Here is a 14,780-nt window from a genome sequence, read left to right as displayed (position 1 = left end):
TGTTTTATAATAATAATTACAATGTTGTTGTCGTTATGTGCCGTCGAGTTGTTTGCAACTCATAACGACCCTATGTACAACAGCCCTAAACACTGCTCTATCCTGTGCCAATCGCATTGCCTCTGACACACCCATCCCGATTACCCCAGTCACTGAATCAATCCGCCTCATAGAGGGTCTTCCCCTCCTGCGCTGTCCCTCTACCCTATCAAGCATGATGTCCCTCTCCAAGGACCTGTCTCTCCTTACAACATGTCCAAAGTATGTCAGACGAAGCCCCAGAATCTTTGCTTCCAAGGAGTAGCCTGGTTTAACCCTCTCTAGGATGAATCTGTTTGTTTTCTTGGCAGTCCATGGTACATTCAATACTCTTCTCCAGCACCACAGCTCAAAGGCGTCAATTCTCCTTCTATCCTCCCTAGTCATTGTCCAACTCTCTGATGCATAACAAGTGATTGCAAAACCCTTGGCTGGATCAGGCGCACCTTAGTCTCCAGAGAGACACCGTTGCTCTTGAGTACTTTAGAGAGGTCCCTAACAGCAGACTTTCCCATCGCAATACATTTTTTTATTTCCTGGCTGCTGGTGCCAAGAGTGTTGACTGTGGAGCCAAGCAAACTGAAGCTGTAGACATAATATAATCATACTTTTCCCATATCCAGCCTGAAATTGTCATTTCCATTAATCCTAATCCTTGCTGCCTCCTGGGCTTTATCTCTAGGCAAAAGCCGCTCTTTGTACCTTACATAGTTATTCTATGGAGTGAGTGCCTCCCTTAGGGTATTGTTCACTTTATAGGCCTGTCCATTGTTTGGATGAACATTAAGCCATCACCATTGGGGTGAGTTTTGTTTCAGGTTCAAAAGATGACTAGGGACCATAGCTTAGAGGTTTCACTAATTTCTGTTACCCAGTAATATTTGACCTTTATCATGTTGGATTTTTGTTGGGCTTTTTTTTAATTTTAATTTTGTTCCACATTTCTCCTTCTCTATCCAGAATCTTCTATTTGTGATTCCTTCCAGTGTGGCTATAACCGGGCACCATCTAGTTCTTCTGTCCTCAGGCTTGTGGATTTTAAAGTTTGCACAGTCCATTATTTCTTTGTACTAATTACTTCAACACCACCTTTGCTTTTCTCTCCTGTCCTTGGTTCTGGAAAGAGAATTTACTGGGTAGTTAATAATTAGATTAATAAATTGTGAATTGGTTTGTTGGGTGTTTTTTTTTTCTTTAGTCATCTGCTGTTGCACATTTTCCTCCCTCCCCCTCCTCCAGTCCATTTTATAAAACATCTCTTGTTCCAGATTGTTGTCATACATAAAATGTCTAATCATGTATTCCTTTCAGGCTATTCTTCCCCTGATCTTTTCCAATGCAGTGCAAAGCAACCCAGGGCAAAATGGGCACAGGATATGAATAGACACTTCACCAAAGAAGGCATTCAAATGGTAAACAAACACATGATGATGTTCGAGTTCTCTAGCTATCAGAGAGCGGCAAATCAAAACTGAGATATCATCTCACCCCAGCAACAACAGCAAAGTTCAATAGAGCAGCAAAGAGTAAATATTGGAGAGGTTTTGGAGAGGCTGGAACTCTTACTCACTGCTGGTAGGTGTGTAAAATGGTACAGCCACCACAGAAAGCTGTCTGGCACTTTCTCAAAAAGTTGTATATAGAAATACCATTTAACTTAGCGATTCCACTACTGGGAATATACCCTAAAGAAAACAGAAGCACCATCCAGATGTATGTGCACCCATGTTTATTGCTGCTATTCACAATAGGAAAGAGATGGACACAATCTAAGTGTCTATCAACAAATGAATGGGTAGAATAACTATGGTACATTCACACAATGGAGTATCATGCAACGCTGAAAAACAATGAACTTGTAAAACATTATATACCACATAGGTGAACCTCAAAGACATTACTTTAAATGACTTCACAATTTCTCAGTCACAAAAGGACAAATGTGGCATAACAGCACTGCTATAAAATGTGACTGACAGGAGGAGTTATGGGGAGAATAAGAAAAGAGTGGATAGATACTGAACAGTGAGATGACTGCTTTCAAGATACAGTGAAACCTGTGAGAACCAGAAGTAGCTGGAACTGCCTTGTTTTTCTGGGTCTTACAAATTTTCTGACTTTGACAAGGTAGCGTTACCACTTTAGCATTCACTGTGAATAGAGAATATTTGAGTTGCCTTTCTCTGACAAGCCTTTCCCAGGTTACTCTGTATGAAAGGAGAATCTTAAGCAAGCATGAAGGGAGCAGAAATGGGGTGAAGGGTTCCATTCTCCGTGAGGATCACCAGGGAACCAAGAACCAGGAGCTGAAGAAACAGAAATGCCCCCAGAGCCAAAAGAGAGAGATAAACTTCCTCTAGAAGTGATGGCCTGATTTCAGGCTTCCTGTCTCCTAAAACTGTGAGAAAATATGTTTCTGTTCATTAAAATCCCCCATTTGTGGTATTTCTTTTTTTTATTAATGATTTTTAATGAGATAGATATAGAGATAGAGATAGAGATAGAGATAGAGATAGAGATAGAGATAGAGATAGATATAGATATATAGAGAGATAGATAGATAGAGAGATAGATATACAGCATATTCTTTCCATTTAATTTTTCCCCATATGTAGTATTTCTGTTGCAGCAGCATCATGTAACTAGGTTAGTGCCATCTCTGCTCTCCTCTGTTTCCTGGGTTTGAAATGTATCTTTCCACTTTGAGACTGTTTATTTTCTGACAGTGGCTCTCATGTCCTCATGCTCTGCCTGCATTACAAGCTCCCCCTCCACAAGAAAGGCCAAATCTCTTTTTTTCCTTTTCTCTGCAGGGATGGAGCATAGTGTTGTACATAGTCTTGCTGTAAGTTGATGAAAACTTGACATCACCTAACAACAAATAATTTCTGCTAATATTTCACTTATTAACTGAGCTTACTCAGTCCCAAAAATTGATTCTCACCTGTGAAATGACTCTCACATGTCTTTCTCCAGCCATCACTACTACACTGAGCTCTGCACTTGCAGACTCAGCCACTTGCTTATCACACCACTTGGACATCTGAAGATAGCTCAAGCTCAACTCAGTGGAAATGAGCAGTCAGGAGAATAAGAAACTTAGTGCTTTGGGAAAGGCCACTATTAGGGACCTCTCTCGAACACTGAACAGTGATAATGTCTGTCTGAAGACTAATGTGTGCCTGAATCAGGCCATGATATTTTTCAATCACTTGCTATGCATCTGAAAGCTGGACAATGAATAAGGATGACAGAAGAAGAACTGAGGCCTTTGAGTTGTGGTGTTGGAGAAGAGTACTGAATATCCAATGGACTGTCAAAAGAACAAACAGATATGTCTTGGAGAAGGTGTAGCCAGAGTGTACCTTGGAGGCAAAAATGATAAAGCTTCAAATTTCATACTTTGGGCATGTTTCTAGGAAAGGCTATTCCTTTGGAAAAGGACATCATGTTTGGAAAGGCCAGTGAAAGAGAAGAAGCCCCTCAACCAAATGGATTGACACAGTGACTGCTGCAATGGGCTCAGGTGCATCAGAGATGGTGAGGATAGCACAGGACAACAGATGCTTCAAACCTGTTGTTCATAGGGTTGTTATGACTTGTACTCAACTCAACAGCACCTAATAAACCACAGTTCTCTCTCTGGCTGCTGGGCTCTGTTTCATCATTCAGACCAGTAGGTATTTCTTCCCTAGAACTACAAGTTGTTCTTGTTGTTGTTGTTGTTATGTGCCGTCAAGTCACTTGCAACTCATAGCGACCCTATGTACAACAGCCCTAAACTCTGCTCTGTTCTGTGACAATCACACCATCTCTGACACTCCCATCCCGATTACCCCAGTCACTGAATTAATCCACCTCATAGAGGGCCTTCCCCTCCTGTGCTGTCCCTCCACCCTCCCAAACATGATGTCCTTCTCCAAGGACCGGTCTCTCCTCACAACATGTCCAAAGTATGTTAGACGGAGCCTCAGAATCCTTGCCTCCAAGGAGTCACCTGGTTTAACCCTTTCCAGGATGAATCTGTTTGTTTTCCTAGCAGTCCATGGTATTCTCAATACTCTTCTCTAGCACCACAGCTCAAAGGCATCAATTCTCTTTCTATCCTCATTGGTCATTGTCCAACTCTCTGATGCATAACAAGCGATTTCAAAGTTGTTCTTAGGAGTGGTCAAATTGACTACAACTCATAGCAACCCTATGAACAACAGATTGAAGAGCCTTGCGCTATCCTGTGCCATCCTCACAGATGTCCACCATGCTCAAGGCCATCGTTGAAGTTATCGTGTCAATCCATCTGGCAGATAATCTTCCTCTCTTTCGCTTACCCTTTTCTTTTCCCAGCATATATGGAAGAAAGGTTCACCATCTTAGCTTCTCAGGAGCAACTTGGTTGTACTTTCTCTAAGACAAATGTGTTCGTTCTTTTGACAGTCTGCGGGATAGTCACAATCTTCTCTAACATCACAACTCAAAGGCCTCAGTTATTCTTCTGTCATCCTTATTCATTGTCCAGCTCTCAGGTGCACAGCAAGTGATTGGAAAGACCATGAGCTGTATCAGGTGCATCTTAGTGTTTAAACTAACATCATTGCTCTTCAGGAATTTGGAGAGGGACCTGACAGTAGACTTTCCCAATGCTATACATCTCCTGATATCCTCACTGGTAGTACCAATGATGGTGCTTGTGAATCCAAGAAAGATGAAACCACTGACAATTTCAATCTTTTCTGCATATATCATGATGTCGGCTATGGGCCCAGTAGTGAGGATTTTTGTTTTCTTTAGGTTGAGATGTAATAATGCATATTAAAGGCTGTAATCTTTGATCTTCTGAAGCAAGTGCCTTAATCCTCCTCTTTTTCAGCAAGCAACATCTTTCTTGTAGATGAGTTTATATGAACAATCTTTTGGTAAGAATTCCAACACTTAACCCACAGCATCACCAGACCCACTGCTTTCAAGTTGATTCTGACATATGGTAGCCCTCCGCCATTGGGATTCCTAGACTTTAAATATATATGAAAGGAAATTGCCTTATTTTTCCCCCCACGGAAGGACTAGATTTGAACCACTGACCTTTCAGTTAGCAAGCAAACAATAAATCCACTATGACACCAAGTCTCCAGAAGTAATCTCTCCTCAGAGAAGTACAGGGATATGGTTCCTGTGAGCCTCTGGACATAATATTTTGCAAGCCAATAATAGCCTTTTGAAAGTATATTTCTATTCTAATTTAACATGCATATTAAATAAATGAGTGAATAAGTTTAGTTCTATCAGTATGTTGATATATATTATTGATTCATCAACAATGACCTCATGGCCAACAGATACTGTAACTCATAACCTGAATGAAGTTTATTTCATGCACTAGCTCATTCCTTTCCCTGGAAGGGGTTCTGACATATAGCAACCCTCAACTGGGTTTCTGAGGTTGTAAATCGAAATGAGAGAAGACTGGCTTTCTTTTTCCTTCAAAGCTGCTGGTGGATTTCAACTTCTGGAAAAGCCTGGCCTTTGGGTTAGCAACACAACCTATTAGCACTATTCCCAAAAGCTTCCCTAGTCCATTCATATTCTCCACACATCCCAGACTTCTTGAGCTTAGGAACACTAGGCAGCACTTCAATGTGATACTTGGGAGTCATTTTAAACCACAACATCACCATGAGGGGGAAAGCACAAAACTTAGAAAACGTGATGCTAAGTGGACTGCAAAAAAGGGCAATTGGTTACAGTGTGAGACTGGAAAGAAGATGACAGAAGGTCTAGCACCTCATTCAACCTCAGCTAACAACATGTATATATATGGTGACTCAAATTGTTCACCTCTACATTATGTAGGTATTTTGCTTCTCGGCATATTTTGTGGTAAATGACAACAAAAGAGGCAAGAATATTAATTTTAGAGTACCAATTTTGAAGACTCATTAAGAAATACGTAATTAATTCATTAAAAGTTCCCTCTATTTAGGCAGAAGGGATTGGTCCTTCTTCACTCCTCTTAGAAACACAAACCTTGTCACAGGTGTAGCTTATCTTACCTGTGTGGATTGCTTGCTGGAGTCCAAGTCCCACCTGGCCCTGTTTGCTCACCACAGCATCCTGAGTGCTTGGTATCATGCCTAGTGAAGAGAGGACCACCACAAACGCTTGTTAAAGGAAGACGTGGCTTTCCCCACTCTGATTCAATGCTTAGCTATAGTCTCTGCACACAGCTGGGACACAATAGCTGGTGTTCTTTGCTGTGTGGTGTCAAAGCTTTAGGAGTTTCTTGGTGCCAGGTCTTGAGTGAAGCATTTTTCACATGTTGCTGTTACATACTGTCAAGTCAGAATCGACCTACAGCTGCCCCTCCAGGGGGTTTTCAGAGGCAGTAAATTGCACAGGAGAAGTATGGCCATCTTCTCCCAAGGGGCAGCTGGTGGATTCAAACCTCATGCCTTTGGGTTGGAAGCACAACTCCTTACAAGGTAGGCTTCCTATAACTCATACAATAGTCTCAGAAGTCCGGCGCTGGCTGAAAATCTCCTGTGACTTCATCCATAGCCACTGGTGAGAGTCAGCGCCCAGAGCCATCAGGGGCTTTAAGCTCGTTGCCCACTGCTGTGGTGTGGACAGCTGAAACCCAGGCCCCGACAGGCACCTGGGGGGCGGGGGGCAGGGGAAACCCAGACTCTACTTCATGCTCTGCTGGAGAAGGAGGCGCAGTCTCCTGTACCAGTCAGATCCAATTTGACGGTACACACACACACACTTTTTCTTCTTCTTTTTTAAAAAAAGACTACTTCAGCCATCGCGGCCCTCTGCCTGGGGGGGGCTGCCCTCAGCCCTCTGCCCGGGGCGAGCCGCCGTGGCCTTCTGCCCCGGGGCGGGCTGTGCTTGGCCCCCAGCTCAGGACGAACCGTTGCGGCCCTCAGGGTGAGCTCCTCAGTCCCCAGATTGTGCCATCTGACCCCGGGGTGAGGAAGGAGAAGGAAAAAAAAAAGAATGCCTAGGGTATCCAGAGAATGTTACCTAGGCCACCTTCTGCCACCCTTCCCCCCCCCCCAAGTAAACCTGAAAGCAACACCCTCAAAGCCCTTCTATTTGTAACTCACAAGTTTGTTCTCTCTAGGTTTGCTCCCTTTCTTATAGGTAACCTTAACTCTGAGTTTTACTCCAGAATTGACCCTGAACCCAGTGCCAGTGACAAAAAGGAAATACAACTGACAGCTAAGGAAGCAAAGGAGGATGGAGCCTCTGGGTTCAACCAGCCATCCCCACTGGACCCACCTGGGAAAACACTTTGCAGTCCAGAGGGGAGCAAATGACAGGAAAATATCTTCTAACAGAGCAAGAAGGCAAGCAGCTGTAGCCCAAGACCACCAGCAAGGTGATAAAGCGTCCTCCCTTCCCCCCTTTATATCTACGCCCCTGTTCAGCATGAAGAAGCCAGAGAGTCGGCATCCAATTCCCAAATCAATAAGACAGTTGGTTTAATTACTATTGGAAAATGCTTGTCATTCCTCTGTAGCATCTGGTCCCCACTGGACCCTCATCATTTCCTTCGCCTGCTCCCCCCACCGACCAAACTGTGCAGCTCTGCAACTGCATCCTGGCCCATCCTCACCCTTCTGCCCCCAACCCTCACCTCCTTGTACCCCCAATATGTTTTTCCCAATAAAAATAATAGGGAAAAAATAGTCTCAGAAGGTAAATTGTTCTTCTATGCTCATTTTAGTGTTACATGCCATGGAGTTGATTTTCAACTCATAGTGACCCCATGTGATAGAATAGAGCTGTCCCATAGGGTTTTCGTGGCTTTGATCTTTATGGATAATGGGAATTCTGCTATTGTTACTGTGTGCCATCGAGTCAGCTCCAACTTATAGCTGACCGTCTAGTGGGTTTTCAAAGGCACAGGAGGAGATTGCCCATCAGTCCCGCACAGCACCAGATGAATTCAAATTGCCTTTGGGATTGCAGTCCAGTTTCTTACCACTAGTGAGCTAGTGGTAAGAAGCTGGGCTACAATCTCAAAGGCATATGGTTCAAATTCACCAGCTGCTTCGCAGAAAAGGATGAGCACTCTCATCCCATGCGATTTACTGCCTCTGACAGCCCACTGGAGGGTCAGCTCTGGGTCAGTTCTGACTCAATGTCAACAAGAATCTGTACAGAGGTAGATTATGAAGTCTTCTTCCCACAGAGTCACCAAATAGATTCAAACTGCCAACCTTTAGGTGAGCAGCTGAGCATGCACCCATTGCACCACTAGGACTCCTCACCAATTTTGTAGATAGGGGAGAAAAGGAGTAAATGTCACTTGTCCAAGACCCCGTAGGCTATGGGAGAGCAGGATTTGCATCTGTGGAAATCTCAATTTGAGATTTTCCAGCCAAAGCCTTATTTAACAATCACCATACATTTGTTAATACAGTGTCATGGACTGAACTGTCCTGGAAATTATGTATGCACGTGGTTAGGATGATATTCTCAGTTGCTTGGCAATTTTGTAATAATGATGTAATTTGGCAATTATGCAATAATTCAATCCTCCTCCATTATGTGATCTGTTGCACTTATCCTCCTTTGTGATTGATCTGGAGTCAGCGAGGCTGATTCATGATAGGGCAGGGTTCAGAGCTGTTGTACTATGTCGCTAGGAGTTGCAGGCAACTCAACAGCACATAACAAAAACAACATTACTAAAGATGGAGCTCTGATGGGGTGGTCCATACGGTGTTTAATGCTGAACCAAAGGTCACAACTGTGACCTTTGTGCTTCAAATCCACCAGCCTCCCGGAGGGAGAAAGATGAGGACAATCTCCTCCCATGAGATTTAATAGAAACAGGCTGGAAGGTCAGCTATGAGTCGGTTCCAACTTGCCCGCAATGAGTGAGTGAAGATGTACTAATGAGATAGGGTTATGTTATGTTATGTTATGTTATGTTATGTTATGTTATGTTATGTTATGTTATGTTATACATTATGTTACGTTATGTTTTATGTTATGGTTACGTTGTGTTGTGATGTGAGGTGAGGTGATTTTAATGAAGACTGGGTTATATGAACCATGTTAATGAGGCAAGATTAAGGTGGAATACAATACCCTTACTCAGAATACAGCCTGGATTCCACATAAGAGAAATTTCTTTGCAGGTTGGTCTGCTTTACCTTTTATCTTAGATGATATTAGAGGAGAGAGAAGTGAACAGGGGTAAAGGATGATCTATTGCCATCAAACAACAAGGATCGAGGAGCAGAGCATGTCCTTTGGACCCACAGGGTCCCTAAATCAAATCTTTCTTCCCAGATCCAAGGAAAGATTGATGCCAAGACCCATGAGGATCTCCAAAGCCTTCTAGGCCCATCGACACTGAAAGGAGACAAGAACCTTTTCCAGAGCTGGTAGCAAAAAAGCATTTCTCCTGGAGCTGGTCCCCTGAATTTGACTTGCTGTCCTCCTAGATGGTGAGACAATATATTTCTCTTTACTCAAGTCACTTAGTTATGATAGATCTCTGTGACAGTAGCACTAGGTACTAAGGCACTGAATGGCTCTGTGTAAGCCAAGGAACACCGACTTGGTGTCACAACATTTGATTGGAGTCTCAGTCATGCCCTTCAATTTCTCTAAGCCCTGGTTCCTTCATCCATATTGTTCTATGCAAAAGCTCTTGAAATTATTATCAGCTGAATCATGTTGTTTCCTCACAAAAATAAAATAGGTTGAAAGCTTAATCTCCAGTACTAGTAATTGTTACCTTACTTGAAAATTGATAATAGGGTCTTGACAAGAATTGGTCAAGAATAACTATAATTTAATATGACTGGTTTCCTCAAAAAGAGAAATGAAATACAGAAATGCAAGAACACTGTGTGACAATGGAGGCAGAAACTAAGAGAAAGCCATGGGAAATATTTCAGAAAGAGTTTGGCCCTACTAACACTCTGAATTGACTTGATTATATGGGTCACAATAAACTGTGGCTAACCTTGAGGAGAATGAGAATCCCAGAACACTTGATTGTGTTCATTCAAAACCTATACTTGGACCAGGAAGCAGTCATCAGAACAAAGCAGAGAAACACTGCATGGTTTAAAATCAGGAAAAGAGTGAATCAGGATGTGTCCTGTATCTATACCTTTTCAATCTATATGCAGAACAGATCATTTGGGAGGCTGGGAGGAAGACCCATCAACAAACTACATTATGCAGATGACACAACCTTGCTTGCTGAAATTGAGGAGGACTTGAAGCATTTGCTGTAGAAGGTCAAAAACTACAGTCTCCAATATTGACTGAAGCTCAATATCAAGAACACAAAGATTCTGATCACTGAATCAATTGACAGCATTATCATAGACTGTGGTTAACAATCTATGATGTTAACATTGAGGTTGTTAACAATTTCAGTGTGCTTGGTTAGAAAAATCTGCTGTTAGGGACTTCATCAGAATGCTGAAGGACAACGATGTCATTCTAGAGACTAAGGTGCACCTGATCCAGGTCATAGTCTATGCAATTACTTGCTATACAACAGAGAGCTGGACAATGATGAAAGATGGCAGAAAAAGAGTCGATGTCTTTGAGTCATGGCACTGAAAAAGAGTACTGACCATATTATGGGTTGCCAAGTGAGCAAACAGATCTGTCCTGGAAAAGGTAAAACCAAGTTTCTCCTTTGAGGCTCTGTCTCACATAATTTAGGCATGTTTGCAGGAGAGACCAGTTCTTGGAGAAGGACATCATGCTTGGAAGAATGGAGGATTAGTGAAGGATATGAAAACCTCAAATAAGATGGATTGACATAGTAACTGTAGTAATGGGGGTAGGTGTGTGGGAGACAGTGAGATTGGCTCAGGATAAGACAGGGTTCAGAGCTATTGTGCATAGGGTCGCTATGAGCTGTAATGGACTTGACACACATAACAACAAACTCCAACACCTTGAAGCAGACTTCTGGCCTTCAAGAATGTAAGATAATCTTCTGTTGTGTCATGGCAGCCCTAGGAAATGGATGCAACTGCTTTTAAGAAAAACAATTCTACAGATATTGGGGGACATGATTGCTGCCCTCTCTGGAGCAATTACTCTCAGTTTTCTCTGAATCAGTTTCACCGCATCATCTGAACTTGAACTATCTCACTGCCTTCTAGCTGTTTGGAAAATTGGAAGTGTTGGACTGAATGGAGATACAAAGATGTTTCATCTGATTTGCATAATGTTTAAAAGTTTTCCTTTTTTTCCCCTTAAATACTCAGGAACTTCATCTAAACTTCTATAGTTTTGTCTTCCCTTGAAAAATCTGAAACTTTAGTAACACAAGTCCCACAGTTCTGCCTGATTTCAAATGGCACCAGGTGTTTGGAACGGAGAGGTGCCCATGCTCTCTATTTTGCCAGTGTCCCCACCTGTCAGTTATTGGTTCCCACTCTCCTATTTTTGTAACAGTAGAGACACAATCTTATGCCTTTATCAGCACTGGGAAAATCAAGTTTAGACTACCAGGACCAAGCAATATTCAATAATATGCAGGAGTATTGGTGGGAGTGTAGAATAAACATAAGGGATTAACTTGCTAAGTGCATGTATTCCAAAATAATACATCTGATAACATTCACCAAACACACAAGCTCTCAATTCTGCAATGCTAGTTACCTCTCTCACCTTTAAGAGCATTGCATTTCAGATGCCTCTAGTCTCTTTCAGATGCCTGTGGCTAATCAGGTTTTCTTGTTAACAGTATGCAATGGGGCTCCAGTGCTAGGGTTTTGCATAGTCATTTAGCATATGTCTTCAAGACCTTGCACAGTGACTATCAACTGATGAGTCTTTTAGATCATAAAGAGCCTGGTCTAAGGGCTCTTACATAATTAGACAGGAAACATTGGCCAACAAGCCAAACCCTAATTGGCCTGTGCCTTCTGTTTTATTAGTTATAGGAGAATTCCAAGGGGATCAAGATGTAGACACCAGTAACAAATAATAACACTATCTGACTCCTTGTAGAATGTTACAATTAACAGAACATTCTCATCCATTCAACTCTCATTCAGTAAATACATGTTTCTCTCAGCCCGTGGCTTCCCAGTGGATGTTGGCTGGTGAGTCCACCCACAAGTAGAGGTGATGATCAGAGACCGGGGAGGAAGTAACAAAGTTCTCAAGACACCCTCGGGGCCACCGTCTTTTTTGGCTGTCCCCTCCTCACCACGGCAATGGCTTCCAAACTCCTGCTCATGGTCATTCTTGGGCCGACCGACTCAGGCAAGGGATGGGTCAGAACTTCGGCTTTCTGCATCTCTCCAGCAGCCACTTCTTGTGAGAAAACATCAAGGCAAACACAGAAGTTGGCGATATGGCAAAGTATTATGTAGGGAAAGGTCTTTTGGTTCCAGATCATATAATCACACATCTAATGATGTCAGAGCTTGAGAATAGGTGCAGCCAGCACTGGCTACTAGATAATTTTCCTAGGACTTTACAGGCAGAAACCCTGGACAGAATCTGTGAGCTGGACTGGGTGATCACTTTGAATATTCCATTTGATGATCCAGTCCTAGATCACCTCAGCAGACGCTGAATTCACCCTGTTAGCAGAAGAGAATACATTCTGGAGTTCAATCCACCTCATGCGCATGGGATTGATGACATCACTGGTGAAACATTAGTCCAGCAGGAAGATGATAAACCTGAAGCAGTTGTTGCCAGGCTAAGACAATAGAAAGAAGTGGTAAAGCCAGTCATTGATTTATACAAGTGCCGAGTATCAGTTTTCTGGGACAGAGACTAACAAAATCTGGCCCAATGTTTACACGCTTATCTCAAACTAGATCATATCTTTTGAATCCAGAAAAAGCATGCTGTTCCTGCCCAATGGAATAACGAAGAATATGCGTGAAATATTGGTGCCGTGTCCAAATTAGAAGCTAGCTGATACAGCTTGCAGTGTCTTTTCTAGTTTAAATGGTGAACTGCTATGAAAACTAAGGAATGAAAATATTTAATAAGAAAAATTATGTTGATATTCTATTAGAGGACAGACACTGTGCTAGAAACTATGGGTATGGTGTAGGTAGTCAAGGTCTCTGCCCTCAGGAAACTTCCAGTCTGGCAAGGAAACATATCTGGAGCTTCTATGTCTATAATTGCTATTCTAACTGCTTTGCATATAGTAAATAATTTACTCTTTATAATCATTCTGTTGTTGTTGTTAAGTGCCTTCACTTCAAGTACAACTCATAGTAATCCTATGAACAAAAAATCTGAACCCTGTTCTTTAGCTGTTGTCATTTCTCTAATGTTCATAGAGTTTCCAAAGGCCTGTTGTTTAAGAAGTGGATGTAAATCCTGCTTCCAAGCCTATCTTAATCTGGGAGCTCTACCAAACCCTGTCCACCATGGGTAACCATTATGGTATTTGACACACCAGTGGCACAGCAGAAGTATCACAGCAAACACAAGTTATCTCAGTACAAGAAACTGACAAACAAGTGATATAACAGAACAAAGTTCTTCTCAAACACAGTTAACAACAGACCCAAAGACCCAACCTACTTTTAAATACAAAAGGCCCATCGACCAGGTCCTGATTGACTTAAACTGATTGTGAACTAAATCCAGGCAACCTATCAGCTTACACATGATTGTTAACAAAACAAAAAAATGACCCAACAATTCACACCTGACTTTCAATTACATAAAGAGAACCTGCATCCAACTGCTTCACACATGAGCCTCCAAACTGGAGACTTAATTAGGACCCAACCAATTATTAAATACAAGGCCTGCCCACCAGGTCCTGATTAATCAAGAGGCTTCCAGCCACAGCTGATTGTTAACTAAATCTAAGCACCCAACCAATTTACACATGATTGCAATGAAATAGAAAATCATTCAAAACAAAAAAAAAGTTCCAAAAAAAATCATTTCATAAGTACTGCTATTATCCCCATTTTACACATGAGAAAACTGAGGTTACATAACTTCCTCGAATCATTAATGGAACCAGCTGTCTGAGTCACAACAACATGTTGCTATAAGTGGTGTTCAGGGACCACCGAGGAAGAAACTAAGATGTTAACCACAGAAGATCCCAAAGTTAAACCAACAAGGCTAGATCATCTCCCCAGGACTCATCTCTGCCCTCCACCCCACTGCCATCTCAAAACTCATATATGCATATCCACAGGAGAACTCCTCACACTGCTTGGCTCTGGCTTGAGAATGTCAAGGTACGCTTGCAGAATTTGCAAGTCGTGAGGCAATTTGCATCTCCCATTGGAAGTTTTCCTCATCAAAGCAACGGAAATCAATGCAGTAAATACAGTTCTAATGAACTGGCCTGCTTGCACTCCCTGGCTCTTCCTGAGGAAGAGAAATCACAAGAGATGAACATTGGTTCTGACTCCCTCCCCCTTGCACGATCCTCCCATAGGGAATCCTTGTTCCTGTCAACAGCCTTTGTTTCCAAGCTTTTATTGAATGCTCTTTGTCATTGTGACTGTGAGGATTCAGTGAACCTAAGATTTAAGAACCAGAGGCAGTTTTACTTGTACTATGCATTAGCCATCACTGTACCTAGCTGGCTCTGAGTCCTGTTCATAGACTCAGAGTTGGGAGAGAACTAGAATATCTTAGGTGACCATCTCATCTCATAAATATGGAAAGTGAGGCACAGAAAGGTGAGGAATTGATGGCACAGGACCAGCCTGTGAGCACATCCGTCCTTGAGACAGAAGTACAAA

The 14,780-nt window shown here is 42.3% G+C and overlaps 1 pseudogene; it reads left to right on the top strand.

The window, feature by feature from the left end:
* Window positions 1-12,251: 12,251 nt before the first annotated feature.
* LOC102875053 lies at window positions 12,252-12,959 on the top strand (annotated as a pseudogene).
* Window positions 12,960-14,780: the final 1,821 nt, after the last annotated feature.

Source organism: Elephantulus edwardii, unplaced genomic scaffold, assembly GCF_000299155.1.
Source record: "Elephantulus edwardii isolate Elephantulus edwardi_28Jun2011 unplaced genomic scaffold, EleEdw1.0 scaffold00017, whole genome shotgun sequence".
In the NCBI taxonomy this organism is placed as follows: domain Eukaryota; kingdom Metazoa; phylum Chordata; class Mammalia; order Macroscelidea; family Macroscelididae; genus Elephantulus; species Elephantulus edwardii.
The sequence above is the reverse complement of the archived record's forward strand: the minus strand, read 5'-3'. Positions and strand labels throughout refer to the sequence as shown.